General features: G+C 45.9%; 1 protein-coding gene and 1 long non-coding RNA gene across 4 annotated transcripts in view; one reads left to right on the forward strand and one right to left on the reverse strand.

Moving 5' to 3' along the window:
- LOC144819061 (uncharacterized) overlaps positions 1 to 6,808 on the reverse strand; it is a 148,912-nt gene extending 142,104 nt beyond the window's left edge. For both annotated transcript variants that reach the window (XR_013607212.1, XR_013607213.1), the window contains exons 1-3: positions 6,780 to 6,808; positions 4,242 to 4,312; positions 2,343 to 2,435 (exon numbers count right to left, since the gene is read on the reverse strand). This is a non-coding gene — a long non-coding RNA (uncharacterized LOC144819061). The remainder of the gene's footprint in view (positions 1 to 2,342; positions 2,436 to 4,241; positions 4,313 to 6,779) is intronic.
- The window catches only part of GALNT7 (polypeptide N-acetylgalactosaminyltransferase 7), a 597,040-nt gene that overhangs the window by 1,830 nt on the left and 576,978 nt on the right, over positions 1 to 18,232 (forward strand). The window lies entirely within an intron of this gene.

Genomic DNA, 18,232 nt, shown 5'->3' on the forward strand with positions numbered 1-18,232 from the left:
GTCCTATAAAAAGAAGTGGGGGACTGACAATATGCAAATGACCCCATGACGTCACATGCTCAACGTGTCCCGGTGTCTGAAAATTACACCGACTCGAGCCCTGAGTTAGGATTTGGATCTGCCGGGGTGTAAACTGGCATAATTAGGTGTTAAAATTGTGAACAAATGGAGGTGAGGACTTGGAACATTGGAAGTGAGCACTGGGGCGAATGAAGTTTTGGGAAAAAATGGATGCAAGGATGGGGGTGCAAAAACTGGGGGAAACTGTGGTATAGAGGATGTTGAGTACTCGGGGCTGTGGAGTTAAAGGACTGCCAGGGGCCAAGAAGGAGCTGTTGGGCAGAGTGAAATGGGGACTTTGATTGAAGGGTCAAATTTTGAAAGCACTAGGAGGCAAAGCATTTTATCACTGAAGATTCAACACAGTGACAACCGTGTTTTGTCGAGGTATGCTAAAAAGGGCTAGGTCTGGGGTTTAAGGGTGACAATTAGGATTTCAGAGGGGCAGTAGTCAGATTGGGATGAGTAACAAATGAATGAGAAATAGTGGTGAGTCCTGGAAACATGGGGTAAGGGCTAGGGTCTTGGAGGACAGTCAGAATTTGTTGATGAATGGGTATTAGGAGTGGTAATGACTATAAATCTAGGGATTGAAGATGAGGCAGGAAGAGGTGATGTGTGGGGCAGATGTGGGTGAGGACTTTAGGCGAGGAGTGAAGACAGGGGGCATAGGGTGGAAAGACATGAATAGAGGTGTGAGGACTATTGCCAGAAGCTGTGAGTGCCAAGAAAAAGATACAGAGAGGAATGAGAGTTAAGTGATTACTAGGGTAGTATAGTCATGGTAACAAGGAGATTGGACTGTAGATTTGGAGGACATCAGAGCGGGCGAAGGGAAGTTAGGGGTATGGGTGAGGACTCTGGTACAAGCGAGTGTGGTGGTCTGTGATCAAGAAGAGCTGTTTAAGCCTGGAGGGAGCATACAAAAAGTTGAGAATCCCACTGTGATCAGAGAAGGGTATGACCTAGGCCAGAAAGTGCATGGGACCTGGGCTTTTCAAAGGACTACACATGGCGATGATGGACGGAGCATTGAAACTTTTCAGACACTCACCCCCAGTCACAGATCTGGGTTGAATCCATCATCATTCTTTAGCTCACTTTGCCAGCTCAGTTCAGACCCAGATATATGTAGATCAGTCTTGACCCTGTGCCTCATGGGAACAATCCAGCCCGAACTGCCAAGCCAGGTCTTCCCTGAGCTGGAAACAAGCATCCTGGGACCGGTTTCGGGGTAACACCCATCATCAGCCAGGCTAGCTTGAATCCAGTGTCAAAGTGAGCAAGGGACCCACGTCTGGGCATACCCTGGCAACTTAGGCCAAACAAAGCAAACACAAGGAGATGATGGACGGAGCACTGACACCTTTCAGACACTCACCCCCAGTCACAGATCTGGGTTGCATCCATCATCTTTCTTTAGGTCACTTTGCCTCCTCAGTTCAGACCCATCTGTATGAAAATCAGTCTTGAACCTGTGACCCAGATCTTTGTGACTGGGCGTGAATGTTTGCATTGTTCAGCAAGGCATCCATCAATTGTTTCTTTTGCATTTCTCGCCCTAAGTGGCAAGGGTATGCCCAGACAGGGGTCCTGTGCTCACTGCACCATTGGTTTCCAGCTAGCCTGGCTGATGAGGGGTGATGCCCCGAAACCGGTCCTAGGATGCTTGTTTCCGGTCCAGGAAGGACCTGGCTTGGCAGTTTGGGCTGGACTGTTCCCATGAGGCACAGGGTCACGACTGATTTGCATATGGCTGGACTCAAACTGGGGTGGAGTGGTGAGCAAAAGAATGATAGATTAATCCCAGATCTTTGTGACTGGGGGTGAATGTTTGCATTTTTCAGCATTCCGTCCATCAATTTTTTTTTTGCACTTTTCAAAAGACTTACAGTTTGAGAAAAGAATTCGGGCACAGGATTCAAAGCGAGGCTTGAGGGTTTACATAGGTGATGCATTCTGGGTTTAGTGTTGAAAAACATTTGATGGATGAATTGTATATTTACTTAGCAACTAATACAAATGCCTAAGGCGTGCTATATAATCAAATGTTTCTACCATGATAAAGCATTCAGTACAATTCAATCAATGAAGTACTACAGTATTGAGAAATATCATAAAATATTGGATAGAACGAAATATAAGCATAACAACAAGAAACAAAAAAAAGAACATTTTGAACTCCAGTTCCTTTAAGGTGATATTCTGTTAAATCAAAGTGGATAAACTGGGTCCAAATAAAGGGGAAAACCTTGAAGCCATGTAAACAAAACTTTAAATACCCAGATTGATGAACAGTGATCAGTGGCACCTTCATAGACCTGGTCAGTCATGAATTCTGCGTCTTCCAGATGAGACTAGTGGTTGTGTAGGTCCTGGAGGAACAGGAAAAATAAAAGGTCGTTTTGGGGTTAGAGAAGAGACTTCATCTTTTTAAGTGCTGGATCATTTTAGGTGGTAAATCAAAAGATGAAATACTTGGGCTCTGAATCGGAAAGAGTAAGGCAGCATGTGAGGAGAAAGTGGCAATGCGAGTTGTGTCATGGATACATAAATGTGCTCTTTTGTTTCTAGAATAATACACATATTGTGTGCTGTTGGAATGGTTCTAAAGTTAAAATTCAAATGAGTCCGGTGGGTTTCGGGATTAAAAGATAGAGGGGTTGTGTGGGTTCTTGGGATAAAGGGAGATACAATGTGGGTTTTACAGGCTCAGAACTAGTGGAGTGAGAGCTAAGGAGTAAAATTTACCTTACTTTCTGAGTGCTATGCAGCAGTTGTTTCTCGTGAATGTGTGTGTAATTATTGGTTTCTGGTTGGACCACAGAGGCTGTCTGACTTGCATTGCTTGAGTTGCTTCAAAGCATTGTTACTTACCATTAAAAGTATCACTCCAGAAACAAAAGGCAGGAAATTGTCTGACTGTATTGGTACCTGCTTTTAAATATGTGCCTAAAAGAAGGGGGTTCAGGAATCGGAGTAAAGGAGGATTTGCGAGCTCAGGTCTACCTGCAGCAGATGCCAACGGCTGTAGAAAGAAATGTGGGATCCTGAATCAATAAATGACAAAGAGCCCAGAGAGGTTCATGGGGTGGGCCAACTAGACCCAGAGGCTTAGTTGATTCTTAGTGCACTGAATCATTCACACAGTCTGACCCGCCGGACTCATTGTGGCCAGGCCCTTGACAGAACTTTCTCCATCCCCCAGAGTCGATCCCCTTTTGATTGCCCCGAGCTTCCTCCACTATCTCACTCAACAATACCATCGCCGCTCTTTCATCCACTTACCTCTCCCCCATGTCTACACTAGTTTCCCTCAAGGACCCCGTTCGTATCTGTGCTTGCTATCGACAGAGTTTTTTTCATTTTTTGTACCCCTGGTGACGCACGTGTTATTGGGTGTCTCTGGTTTACTGGCAGGACGTTAACTGGTAACTATCAGCAAAAGCCAAATGAGGGGTCTGGACTTCCATAACACATGTCTTGCCCTTCGCCTCGGCACCTCTCTGAACAGCCACCTCCATCCACACTGTGCGTCTGGCGCAGGCGTGAACAGGCTTGACCCGCCCTCTATACAAGAGTACGTGGAAAAAGACTCTCGGTGCCACCTCAGCCCTCGGTGCATGTGCGACCTTGGTACTGCACTTGTTTCATTTCCTGCTGCTGCAGCCTTTTCACTTTTCTAATCGCCTTCCATCCTGCTCCCGTTTTATATAGTTGCGCTTCCTTTTTTGGGGTGTGTGGTCGGGCCTAGAGGTTGTTCTCTCCGTTCATTTACTGCCACGCCATTAAATCCCAAACTCTCGCAATTGTAATATGGATCCTCTGATATTAAAACAGTGGTCCGATTAACCTCATTTATGAGAAAAAACTGATGCGCTCTACCGAACAACCATCAGTCAGTACGCTCTACCGAACAACCATCAGTCAGTACACGTAAGACACAACAAAGGTCAAGTCATTTTACTTTCACACGAACATAACACACCGGTTCTAAGCTAAACATTAATCATCTATCTGCCAGCCTCTCACAGCATTAAACCGACAAACAAAAGACAAGTCGAATAATTGCTCACCTAGTTCCTCTTGAAGTGGCGCCCAGGTTGAGAAATCACGTAAATGCCATAATAATGGTTGTAAACCTAGACGAATGTCAGACTGTAACACTTGTTGAATCTTACCTGGGGTTGGATCGGTGGTATTATGTTACAACAGGAAACCAGTCTTTTTTTATCCACAAACGAGGGTAAAACTGTAAAAAAGAAGAGATGGAAAATAGATTAAAGGTGTTATTTTTTTTATATATGATCTATCGATGGCTGGTTAATTGCTTGTGCTTGCAAAATTTTCTGAATTTGAGTTATAAAATGAGCCGCAAATTGTGGTTTATGGACTGCAAATCCCTCTATTTGCAGCATCACATTTTTTTGCCTGATTCTGATTTTCTATGTTGCTGTTTTTTTTATTTAGTTCTCATCTTTTAAATCATCCAAAAACTTCGAGGCCGCTGTGACATTTTGTAATGGGGCAGCTCTTGCTAGTCTGTGGCAGGTATAGGTGATACAGCTGGTGCCACATGAAAAGTGTCTTGTTTACCAGGTATTATATAGAGGTTTGCAGTCCCAAAGGTCCTTTGTTGATGTGGCCGTTTGAGATCAGCAACGATGAAAAGGGGTGAAGCAATAGATACTGTACCATGGGCAAGATCGGTTAGAGCACGGTCCAGTGCTAGGCGGGCAGCCTATCCTAACCTAAAGGTGAATTCACCTCCCCTGACTTTCAGCCAAGATCTATCTAGTGTGTCACTCCTCCGTAATATACATGTAGCTGGATTGCAACTGAGATAGATTTTAAGTTGTGTACAAAACAAAACTCTCTGTAATACAAATAATCAGTTACAAGAAAGTGCTGATGCAACTGTCTTGACAGCTTTTCCATATAATTTGGCCGGTATGTCTTAGTTATAGTTTTCAGCTAAGAGCAACTCTTTCATAATGGCTATGTGTGGCCTCTTAGGAAGAACTTGTCAAACCAGCCTGCCTGGTGAGGTAAGAACATTTTCAAAGCAATATACACTGCTATTTTGGGATTCTAAGGCTCTCCAATTAGCCAGATTTATGCGGAATGACTACAGCAAAGGCTTATGCTGTTTCTAGGTTTAGGTTGGCCACTACTATTTTGTAGAAGAACTTCAAGTCTTGCCACAGACACATAATGACTTTGTAATTTACAAGCTCAATCAAAGGTGATGTATAAGGTACACCTCATAAAAGGTGCATTGAATTTTGAAGTTTGATGCAGCCAGCACCAGGATATCATTCTTTAAGTAACTAACAGTTCGGCTGTATTCTGATGGCTTGCCAGATGTTATATTTAAAAATATAGTGTCGACTTACATAGTGCTCGATCCCTTCTGGGCTAGGCCTCATGTAACATACAGATATCTGGCGCAGCCAGGCAACCAGTCCATTGACCTATCATGTGTGCCACTCTAAGAATAATAGGATGGTGGTAGAGATTCTAGCAAAGATGTAATTTGTATTAGTATCCTTTCGGTTTTCAGTATACTGATGCCATTTTCCAGTATGTTCCTGTTTCCTGTTAGGCTTGTCTACGTTTTGACTCACCTTTCCAAATGTTAACGTTGCAAGGCATGCCAAAAACTCATACATAACCCTGTTATCTTATAGTAATACAAACGTTTAAGCCATACAGACCAAAAACGATGGGAGGCAGGACAGTTTTTTTTGTTGGAGTAAAATTATGTTACAGGTTTATTTCACAAAGTAATAGACCCGCAAAAGAAGATGGATTGAGGTCTCAGTTTGAGGTTAGGCCTCCTGGTCTTTTCTCCAGATGTGCCCCTAATAAGGAGGGGCCCTATTGGCGTAACTCCCAATATGGTACAGCCTTCTGTTGCTCAACCCTGGCGGATGGGCTAATGAGACCTAAAGGGGAGGTGCGGTTGAGAGTGGTAAAACACAATGCTCTGTCGTTTTAAAACTTTATGTACACATGGCTGCTCAGATATACTTGCTGCTATAAACTGTGTTGTAGGTTTAATAAAAAGAGATTTGAAAAAAAATCTGGCGGATGGAGGTTTGGAAAGGGGTTGGGGTGTGTTAGCATGGAAATGCAGAAGCTAAGATATAGCCCACCAACCATATCACCCCCCATGAGACAATGGCAGCCACACAGCAGGGAACAAGTCCCATTCCTTAGATGGTTTCTTCTGAAATGGTTTACATTTGCCAGTAGAAAAATCAAAATTATGTTTTAACCAAATAGGTTTTGTTTTAAGGTGCATTCTCGATTTTTCATCTGTTTACATTTGTGAGATTTTGACTAATTTGGTAGTCTCTTGGAAATGCACTGCCTCCAAGTTTAATGATGTGCCCCATGGAGTGGTCTTCAGCCTCAAATTGTATCTGTACGTCGTATTTTACACACCGCGCCAAATAAAAAGCTTTTTATTTGCGAAACAGGCTCTGTTAGTCCCACAGCAAGGCTTCTGTGGAACCTTATTTAAAAGAATGCTTGTTAACATACCATCGCTGTCCACCAATGCATACAACATAAGCACTGGTGCATGTTTGTGAGATGTACACTTTGCTATTGACACGTGCTCTTTTGGTCTGACGAGAGAGCCCTGTTTGCCATAAGCTCTCGAGAGCCTTGTCGTGTACGGTATGAAAGTCTGTACACAGCGCCGCTCTCACCTTTTCGTTCCGGCAGTGCTCACGGTTCGTTCCAATTGGAAAGGTCTGTAAATGGAGTGCACCAGGAAGTTAAGTACCTAGTGTGCTTACGTGGAACTCCTGTAATTGCCTCTCCCATAAATCTCCGAAGGCCAGCTCAGCTTATGCATACAGAAATACACTGATACGGCTCAGCAGACATTATGACAGCACCCAGCTAGGCTTATCTCTCTGTAACAAGCCAGATAGCGTTTTTATGACCACGTGTAAACGAGTACTTGGGCAGAGGAAAGGAGGCTGAGCTCGAGGTACCCAGCAGCGGAAAACTCCCAACTACTCTAATTTTCCAGAGAACAGTTCACCCCAGGCCTCTATTAGTAGGGTGACCAGTCGTCCACGTTTTGCCAGGACGGTCCCTGTCCCAGCAAATTTCAAGAAATTTAGCTCATGTCCCAGTTTTTGGAGAGGGTCGACTGAAGACGGTGGGAGGTGTTTTTTATGTTTTACAAAGCAGGGATACTTAGCAGTTGTTTCAAGAAAGCAATTTAATTAACAGGCAAGCTACTGGGCTTAAAAATTGGATTTTGTGTATGTTCTTTCTGCCTGTTCTGTAATTCTCTGCTGAGGAGCGCTCTCATTGCTTGAAGTAAAAGTGTAGTCCTACTATTTTTGTGAAATTTCATGGTTTTTGGCTTTAAAATTCTGGTCACCCTATCTATTAGGCTTTGTAATGTTTCTTCAAAATGTCGATGTTGTGCAGTGCTTGGCATTCCTTTCTCTGAAGCCTTTGTAGCTTGCTTTGAAGCCCTGCCTTTGAGTTTTGCAGAAGTTGGCTACTCTCAGAATTTCGTGCAGTACACGAGAGGACTGACCAAGGGGACATTGGGAATGCGGACATCTAGGAAAACTGCTTATTGACTTAAAAAGGGAGGAATAGCACATGAACAGCTGTACTTGCATTGATAAAGTAGCCACAGATAGTTATAGAGGAGCTATTTCATTTTGTCTTCTGTGAAGAGTCTCGGCAACACTTGTGAGTGTTAGAAAACTAAACTTCCTATACGTGTCCTTTGAGTCATGGAAAAAAAGCTGGAACCATACCGGATCTTAGAGATACAAAGTGTTGTAATTGTATGCTTCCAACAAAGTGTTGTAACTGTATGCTTCCAACAAAGTGTTGTAACTAAATGCTTCCAATGTCACACTAGCAGACAGAGAAATCTTAAATGTCACAGGTAAAGATTTGGACCCTAAATGTTCTTGGTTGCTCACCTGTGAGTGCCGTAGAGAGTGTTTGTGCAGTACTCTTCTGTGAGGCATTATTTTGATAAACAAACTTTATTGAATTTTAGGCCACAGGAGTTGGCTATATGGGAACAAGCAAATACGACACTTGAGTAGTACATTATGGAATAACACACCACATGAAATGACAGTTCAATTGTATGGAAATGCAAACACTGCAATGTAAGGCATTTTAACTCTAGGATATGCAAAGGTACCTTTTGTAGCATATTTAGTGTCAAGCAAGGCAAAATGCCTAGTACAGTAGCTTCATTTAAATATATGGCATGTTTGAGAACAGGCTTGGTATATTTGTTATTCCCCTGAAGAAGGATTTCAGAGGGCAGTCAAAGTTCTGAGGGTGATGTTTCTATAGTGTAACACTGGCTTTGTATTTTCTGCTGCTGCCAGAGTCTAAGAAGTGCATTAGAACAGTGCACTAGAATGAAGTCTTGAAGTGATGTCGCAATAAGAAGGTTGGTGAAACTGTATATTTTGATGTTGTTTATTGAACCATAACTTCACCTTAACAACACTTTGTAGCAATTGTCCCCTGTATCATGCTCTGTGACAGGGAAGAAGTCTTACAGAATCACAGGATTTTGAACCAACGCCTAAACACAAACCTAGTTCCTCAGTTCCAAAATCGTTAGCCCTGACTGTAATGCCAGGGGGAGAGAATGTGGCATTACGGCCAGAACTGCACACTTTGGAGCAGGCGAGTCTTGGCATCAGCTCAACATTCTGTGATTCTGGGCAAATCACTTCATCTCCCCATGCCTAAAATAAAAAAAAATAACGTGACCCTGTGTAATGTAACTACTGCTCATGTAAAGCGCTCCAATATCATTTGGTCGAGTTTGCACTATATAAAACTGCAAAAAAAAAAACAACAAAAATTACAAGGAGTGAATAATGGCCCTGCTGTTTTGGTGGGCAGTTCGGGGATGATCCACATGTATGCACAAAGAGAACTATGGTGGCAGTGGTATATAAATGTTCTGCACATCCAAAACAGGGTATGTAAACAGCATGCAAAGTAACACGAGCTCAGTGGGCCAAAACACTTTGCCACCAAGCTAGTGGGAACTCTACGCGAAAAAAAAACTGTTTCATATAGTATAAATACATTAGTAGACCCAGAACACTACAAAGAGTCCTTTGTTGGACTTCTGTTGAAACAAGTCCAATTTTATTGCTGGAAGGACTCAACTCATCCAATCAGGAGCACTGCTTTTGAATGAGAAGAGGGAGGAAAGCAATTAAATCAAGAACAGAGACCTAAGATAGCAACAAAGCCATACAGTCTTGAGCAAGAAGCTGATCCATGCCCACTCTAATCATATCTGGAAAGAGACAGCTAATGTTGCCTGTAGCCGATACCAAAAAACGTTTTTGGAGTTTTGTCTATCCTCGTTGGTAGACAGAGAGCATTTTAAGTAGTCGTGGAAACTGCACATTATTTTCTCGTACTGCTATAGGCTTGAAGTGCAACTAGCAGGCGCATCTCTATAAATGCTCATATAGGCATTTGCTATGTTGTTTGTTTCTCACAGGTAGACAGCAGTATGGGCTCCTTTTGAGTGAATGTTTCAACTATTGAGCAGTGTGAAGGAGGTTGGGTGGATGCATGAAAGTGTATACAGTAAGCATAGAAAAACAAAAAATCTGATTGTTTGTACCAAAACTAATCCTTGGTTTGAACTATAATTAACCCAGCTGCAGACAGTGGGAGCATGCCCTGAGGCTCAAGTTGGTAGCCTCTTAGATGGCTGAGATTACAGGGAGGGTAATCCATGGTTTTCCAAGGCTCCTGCTTTGCACTGCATTTTGCCATGTAATTTGGTTTCAGAATGCCACCACAGAAGTATTTTCATGCAAATCGGTGTGAACTCGAGTTGCTCAGGGTGCCAGACCTAGTAAAGATAAAAAGAAGGTATCATAGCGCCAACCGCACCATGAGGGATTCTGCAGTTTTTGATGCCTTGTTAAAGTTGGTACTTTTAAAGTGGGGACTTTCTGCTTTAGTGGATTAAACTTCAAATTCTGCACCATTATTCACTTACTTATGTTTCTCTGAACCCCCACTATTGCACCTAGTGGTGCCTTTTTTTGGGGGTTATTCCTCTTTTTTATGCCCCATCTATTCTGGGTGTCATCACCAACACGAAATCAATACAATGTTAAAGGACAAAAGCACCATTTTAGTGCAATAGCAAGTAAAAATGTAAAGAAACAGCCACTGCACTATGCAGTTGTAAAGAGTTCCCCTTAGCTGGTCGGACATCTCTTCCTTTTCATCCATTTAATTTTTATTCATTTCGGAAAGTGCTGGTTGTCAACTTGCACTTTGTAACACCTTTAGTACGGACATCAGCTTGTGGCAAATGCAATATACAGGAGACATTGGGTTATTACTGTTGAACAGGATCCAGTGAAAACCATCAGCCTGCATTCTGGAATTGTGATACCCAGAAGAATGGATTCAGGCAAGCAATAGTTTGCGGATTTAATTTTTAAGAAGGGTGCTGCTGAAAGTGAGGTACTTCAATTCAGCTGTGACATGGTGGGTCAAGGGTCTTCCAGATTTTGGGGCTTAATACTCCCAAGAATCGTCTGTCGGGTTTTAGCCGCTTCTCTGGTCGTTGTTACGAAGTGGACGGAAGGTTTCTAGTGGGGACGTAAGGTAATTGTTTAATGAGTGTGGCAGTGCACATTTTAATGGTGGAACGCCCAGTCTTCCTTATTTCAACAGTCCGGGCCCTGCCTTAGATAATAACTTTACCTAGTTCAGCCTCTGCTAGAGTTCTTGAATGAAGGTGGACATTTCTCATTAGAAAGGCGTGCTTACCACGCCCTCTGCAGCTGCTCAGCACTGAGTCACCTTGCGAAATACAAACTGTGAAAAACTCTACTAGCGTTGTCGCTTTTTGCTCAAAGTCTGTTTAATCTGCTGTGGAGGCATTGACGACCTTCTTGTAATCACCTAAATCTGGCACTTGATCCGTTAATGTAGCTAAGGAAGGTTTTGTGTGTCCATAATATGTAAGTACATTCATTCTCCTCCTACACAAGAAGTATGACTCTTAACCTGCGTCTTAATGCTTCAAGTTCATACCTGCCTAAAGTGGTGCACTCCTAACTAAGGCTTTGTTTATGAGTGCCAACTTAGGGGCTCATTACAATGGCGAGTGGACCTCAGTCTGCCCGCCATCGCTGTGGAGCTGGGACCAGTCGCCGGTAAGGCGGCGGTCCAGCTCAGTGTATTAGGATGTGGCCGCCACTATGGTGAGCGCATCCTGGCCCCTGACCATTGCGGACGGTGCTGCTGGCAGCAGCACCGTTCGCAATGAACAGATGACACATAGTGCATTTCCATGCACAACGTGGCAGGCATCACACAGTGCCTGCCACCTTGTGCATAGAAATGTAGTGGGGTACCATGGGTACCCCCCCCCCCCCAGTGCACATTGACCCTCCCCCCACACAGAGGGGGCCCCAGTTCGCAGGCTCCGCCAGCCTTTCCATGTTGATGGAACCGCCATGGAAAGGCTGGCTGACGCCAACATTGCAATCTGGTGGGCGGTGTCTGCTAGGCACCGCTGCCATTTCACACATGCTGACCGCTCCGCCAGGCAATCGTGACGATTGCTGTGGCGGAAGCGTTGAGGGAGGTCTTTGTGCCCGCAGCAATCAGTAAGCGATTATTCCCCCTAATGTGGCGGGGGGGGGGGGGGAAATGGGAGCCCGATGGTGGAGGGACCTCCACCGCTGGCCCGGCGGTGGCAGTCCCTCCGCCATCGTAATGAGCCCCTTAGTTCTTATGGGCCAGTTAGAGGAATCCACCACAAGGGAATTACAAGCTCCATAGTGAGTTCTTGACCCTGGCTTCTTCGCCCACAGATGCCGACTGCTGAATGGAGCAGAAATGCCTGGATGAATTGCAGGGTGTGAAATTAGAAATAGCCAGGAGAACTGGAGTGGGTACTTGTGATTTCAGACAGTAATTCTCCTCTCTAAGGAGACCCTCAGGGTCCCACTTGTAATCCCCGTTAACTCCCTCCATCTCTTGCACAAACCCCCCACCCCCATTCCCTTCAAACCGGAGTTAGTTGAGCCACCAGTATCCAGGACTCCAGCAGAGGGGATGGTAGGGTGGAGTTAACAGGCAAATTACCTACGATTATCAACACTTAATGTGCATTATCCGGTCACTCAGCGGTCCTGGTGGACGGAGAGGCAACCTGCTTTGTTTTCAACACTTTGTATAGATTTCCGCTTTCAAGCTTCATTGCTCACAACGAAGTAAAGTTGTTTGTGATTGTTGAAAATCTTTAACGTCTGTCTTTAATGACATTGTGATAGTGCCCTAGTAATACCATTATTCTGAGCATTTTCTTGGACTTTGATACACACAAAGGTGTACGTTTCCCTTTCCCCTTTCTCCTTCCCACCCCTTCTAGATTGATTGTGATTCGAAATCTCTTAATAATAATGGACGTGGCACTTAGATGGCCGTAGGAAATATATATACTACTGCAATAAACTGAGGCTCTGTTGATGTTATGGATACCTAACAATGCAATTCAAAATATTATGATATTCATATGCTTACTGATATTGATGTACAATTCAGAAGCACATAAATAGAGGGTGCCACTATATTCTCAATAATTTGTTACTAACGTTATCAACATTGCAAGGGTAACAAGCAGACTGGAACAATCAGCATTCAAACGTATAGCCATCTTCCTTGCATCCTCTTTTCAGTCATTACTGGAGCGAGATGAGTTTACTTCCTTAGTTTGGCACCCTGCTACTTCCTTTTCCTTGTATTCAAACTTGAAACGTCTCCCCCTCCCATCTAGAATCCCTGTGAACCAAAACCAACCCCATAGCCATCCTGTTTTGACTATTTTATGTCCAGGACTCTGTCAGGGATCCTGAGTCCTGTGGACATTCAGCTGTTGCTGGTTTGTTATTTTCATTTTTGAAGTTGCGCTCATTCGCGGCTTTGTCACTTACTCGTGGAATGACACCCAGGCCCCTGCAGTCTTCAGGCCTGGGGCTGACAGATGGTCGGGATACCATTGCAGAGCCTGTAAAGTAGCAGGTGTGACTGTGTGAATGGGCATAGAGATCTAGTAGAATTTTTAAGCAAGCAAAGCCTTGTTCTAGAAAAGGCAAACAATTGAGTGACAAATGATGTGTAGAGCATATATAAGATTTAGACATACCGTCTTCATACTCTGGACCCTGCATACATGTGTAGTGAGGGTAAAATATGCTTAGAGATGACATAGTTCCTATCCTTGATCAGTGGAGAGAGACTGTGATTTTAGGAACGAAACACAAGATGTGAGGTGGGAGAGTTCACGACTCTTTCCCTTGCGGGACAAGTTTGCAGTGTTGGGTCTGCCCCGGCATGACAAGATTAAAGGATTCGCGTTATTTCTGTGGATTTGTTTAGTGAATGTATACCTTGGAAGATGTGGCTCCTGTATTACTTCACATGCTCAAACTTGAATCAGCAGTAGCTACCCTGGCACGAGTGCAATGATAAAAGCCTATGAAACTACAATCTTGGCGTTAAGGACAGGCACTTCTGTGGCATACACAGTGCAGTCTCTCATTTTGTGAAGTGAGCCTTGCAGGAATAAGAAAATTATCAATTCTCTGTCAGGACCCGGAGGCGAGGATTATGCCAACGCTTTCTTCATTTATTAAACAGCAGCCAGTTTTTAATAACAACATAAACTACATTTCCCATTATTCATGGGGAAATGAGCAAAATCATAGTAACATTCATCCAATCATGGCCCAGCGTGACCCTTCTCAGCCTCCATCCACCTGCCCTCGCCCTCTTTCTTTGCTGCTGCGGGGGTTGCGGGGCCTGTGTTGCGCCCCTGGTTCTGTGGAGCCGCGGGGCTGACGCGCGGCGGTCCTCCTCCGACCACTAGAGGGCGCGCGTTCATGCCACAACTACTGCAAGCGCTTTCCTCTGTCCCTGATGCGTGATCGGGCACCGCTGTTACCGTTTAAACATAGAACAGGGCCGAATGTTCCCCAATCGCGCACGTGAGCTATCCATGAGCCCCATCAGTGTGGAGTCTGAATGCTGTACAGCAATACCCAAATGCCCCCTGGGGTCTCTAATTGACTTGCTGGTTGTAATGGCAACAGTGTGAACGCCTCCTTGGGGTCTGCAATTCTCCGCTAAAGGCTACGGAAGGGCCACATTGATTCTAGGGACACTTATCCAGGCTGAATTGATTGGCCACTGAAACTAAGGCTGTGTTGTGTCCTGGCGGTGCTGCCTCCCCTGAAAGTGTAGCTTCGCTGCCACCAAAATTGCCTGCGCTGCCCCCCAGCCTATAATTACCCTCTACCCTTGGGCTGCCATATGGAGCTACTTACCTCCATTAGCGGGCTACAATGGAGCAGTATGAAGTCACCTGTGCAGAGGAAGAGGAAGAGGAGTTAGCCTACTTCCCGGTGCCGGATGAGTTTTGTGAGGCAGTAGATGCCTCAATCCACAGGGTAGTCTCAGAAGTGGTTGTGCCTTTGGAGAGGACACCACTTGAATATGCAAAAGAGTGCTTCTAACTCCCTCCCAAAGAGGGAACACCTACCCGGGTGTTCGACCTCCCTACCTACCTCCTAGACTTCCTGCGCCCTCTGAGAACTCAAGCAAATGCCCCCCGGGGTGGACCTGGATGCTTTCTTCAGACTGAAGGCGGCCTTCATGGGTGATACTTTAACCATAAACTCTGAGCTGGTGGGAAATTCCCAGGTACTACACTATGGCCCCTCCCCCCTCTTCCCCTCCCGCCTCCGATGGATCCCCAGTGGGATAGAATGGGGAATCTGAGCAAGCACAGCCTTGGAGGCCGCAGAGCAGCCCCCTGGGGCTGGAACCTCCTGCAGGCATCTCTGAGGGTGCAGCGTTTGATATTTTAAATCCCGAGGTACTCCTGCACCCCCTATCAGCGGTGTGAACGCCGGCAGTGAAGGTAGCCCCATACATGGCAGAGAGGCTGCGCAAACGTTTGGGTCCGGAGATCCGTAACCTACTATGGGCTGAGTGCGCCAGACCTTCGCTGGAAGGTAAAGTTGTGGCTACGCCGGAGATGGACTCCAAAATGACCATATTCTTGACTAAGTATGTGCGAGATCCTAAAAGGGATATTGACTGCTCCTGGCGGTCATGCCAGGATAAACTGTTAGACCAGACAGGGACATTGACAAAAATCCTTGTCATGGTTGGGCTGCTAAAACCTCAGGCGCCTTATCTCCCCTAATGTACTCTCTAGCTGGGCCAAACTGGCAGTGGTATTCTTGGGAAACGTGAACTGCAGCATATCTATGGAGCGGCGCTGACCTCTCCTTAAGATCGACCCTAAGCTAGGAAGTCTGGCGACCTCAAAGGCAGGGCAGGTTGAGCATGGCGGGCTCTCTGGTGAGCCATTCATCAAGGAGCTCTGGAAATTTGTCTCTACATTTAATTCGCTTGATAAAGCGCAATCCTCAGTCAAGCGCATCTTTATCCCCGGGTTTTCGCTGGGACTGGTCGTGGCAGGGGTGCTCAGGTGGCCACCTTCACGCAAACACAAGCCCCTGTCAGGGGTCCGTTATCAAGAAGAAGCCAGTGGTAGGACCCCACCGCTTCGGGGAGTTCTACCCCACAAAGGGATATCTGAGGCACAGAGGTTCCCGAGGCTGTTCCTGCGGCGGAGGTTCCCCCTCCAACTCCCACGGTGAGTCTATAGTTGATTTCTCACAACTGCTTGGGGGGCACGTTGGCACGTATTATACATATTTGGAGGAATCTTACTACTGATGCGTGGGTTCTGTAGACAGTCTGGGGCTTTCACATAGACTTTTGCGGCTCCCCTTTCCACCTGTCCCCCACCTCGTCCAATCGTCTTTTCAGGCAGGGTTGCGGCCCTTATCCACAGGGAGGTTCAGGAACTCTTTAGTTAAAGGGGCTATATTCCCAACCACTCCCCACCCTTCGGAGTTCTGCAGCAACATTTTTCTTGTGGAGAAACGAGATAGGGAATAACCCCCGGTGATGAATCTTCTGGAGTTCAGTGGGTGGGTGGTTTACCGCCACTTCAAGATGGAAGGTGTCCATCACCTCAGAGACCTTCTCCGGCCCATCGACTGGTGGGTGTGTCTGTATCTGAAGGATGCTTATCTGACGATCCTGGTGTTCCCACCATATCGCTGGTTCCTAGAGTTCCAATGGGAGTCCCAGACATTCAAATTCGCCACCTGCCTTTCGCCCTCTCCTCCGCTCCTTGGTGCTTCACCAAGGTGCTCAAACTGGTAGTTGAATTTTTAAGGGCATCTGGGCTCCGCCTGATAGTCAATCTAGACCATATTCTCATATGGACTAAAGCCCTCAGGCTCTGAAGTTGCACCTACGGAGTACAGTGTATCTCTCTCAGCCCTTCGTATTTATCATCAATCCAGAAAAGTCATCCCTGACTCCATCACAAACTTTGATCTTCCTGGGATTCGTGATCAGCTTGATGTACTCCACCCTGGGCTTGCCATCCAAGAAAAATTGCCAAAATCCGACAGATCACCAAGGTAGTCGGCCTTCTGTCCTCCTCCTCCTTATAGGCCATTTTTCCTGGCCCTCTTCATTTCTGGGCCCTGCAATGGCTGATGGTGTCCCACCTGCGTAGCGGCCTCACTTAGTCCCAGTATTTTTCCCTCTCGGACGAGGCCAGGGATGAGCTACAGGGGTGACTCGCACATATGTAGGCCTGGAACGGTTGAGCTATTTTCGGTTCTCAACCGGACTTAGTCATAGAATCTGATGCCAGTGGCTCGGGCTGGGGGGCACGTTGTGGGGAATTTATCACTGCAGGCGAATGGTCAGCTTCTGAGCAGACCCTGAACATCCATTGTTTAGAGCTGATGGCTGGCTCTTTGGTAGTCAGATGCTGGATAAGAGAACGTGCCCAATGCTGCCTCAACCACCACGTGTCTGTGGTGGCGTAACACCTCCCAGGCTCAGACAACCAAGTGGTGGATCGGCAATCTCGTCACCTCAAGGATACAAGCCTGTGTAAAACTGACTTCGAAGGTGTTGCAGGCCCTGTCGATTCGTTGGGGTCCTTTAACAGTCGATCTTTTTGTGTCCCAGCGGGACAATCAACCTCGCAGTTCTTCAGGTGGAGACCAGATCCACAGTGACCAATGCTTTCTCCAAGACTGGTCAATGGAGACCGATTATGTCCTCCCGCCATTAGTGTTCCTAATGAGACTCACAATGCAGATCTGCTGTCAGCAGAGGGACCTAAAGGTAATCACTCAGATTTGGAAATTGCATGTCTGGTTTTCAGTTCTTCTAGAACTTTCTTGGGATTTTCCAATCCGTCTACTCCTTGATCAGTTTCTCCTCAGGGATCCCTCATGGAATCCCCAACTGTTGGTGGTCAGCGTGTCCCTTCAGCTTACAGCGTGGAGAATTACAGGTCACATCGGCAAGTCCCAGGGCTTTATCGCACGGCTGCAGACTTCCCGTCCCGAGCCTGAGCGGACGATAACGATAAGCGGTACCACTCAACTTGCTCTTGGTGGCTGGGTTGGTGTCTGCAGTGGAATTTGGATCCCTTGGGGACAGATGTTATCCCAGTCTTTAATTTTTTGGCTTCTCTTGCGGAGGAAGGATTGGCCTATTGGTCGGTCAACACCTTCCGTGATCTCTGCGGTACATGCTCATGTGAGGTAGTGGCCAGTTGGTGTACATCCTTTGGTCCGGAAACTTCCCAGGGGCATCAGGTTGTCTCTTTCACTAGAAACGAGATATTCAGTACTTTGGGATGTCAACAAAGTGTTGGATCTTTTCCTCTCCTGGCCACGGAATAAATATCTTTCTAGGTAGCAGTTGTCTGCGAAGTTGACTACGTTGTTGTGCTTGGTCTCTTGGTGTCAGGCTTCGGATGTCCGGGCACTACACATTATTGGTTGCACCTTTACCCCTGAGGGGGTTTCCTTTCTTTTGTCCTGAAGGGCGAAGTGCAATTCCAGATTTATCTCACATCCGGCTTTTCTGGGTTCCCCTAAACTATGTGCTGTTCGCTGTGTCAAACAGTACGAGTCAATGACTGAGGAACCTTGGCCCCATGGAGAGAGACAGCTGCTTTTTGCCCTTTGTAAACCTCATAGGGCTG

The sequence above is a fragment of the Lissotriton helveticus genome, chromosome 2_1 (assembly GCF_964261635.1).
Source record: "Lissotriton helveticus chromosome 2_1, aLisHel1.1, whole genome shotgun sequence".
In the NCBI taxonomy this organism is placed as follows: domain Eukaryota; kingdom Metazoa; phylum Chordata; class Amphibia; order Caudata; family Salamandridae; genus Lissotriton; species Lissotriton helveticus.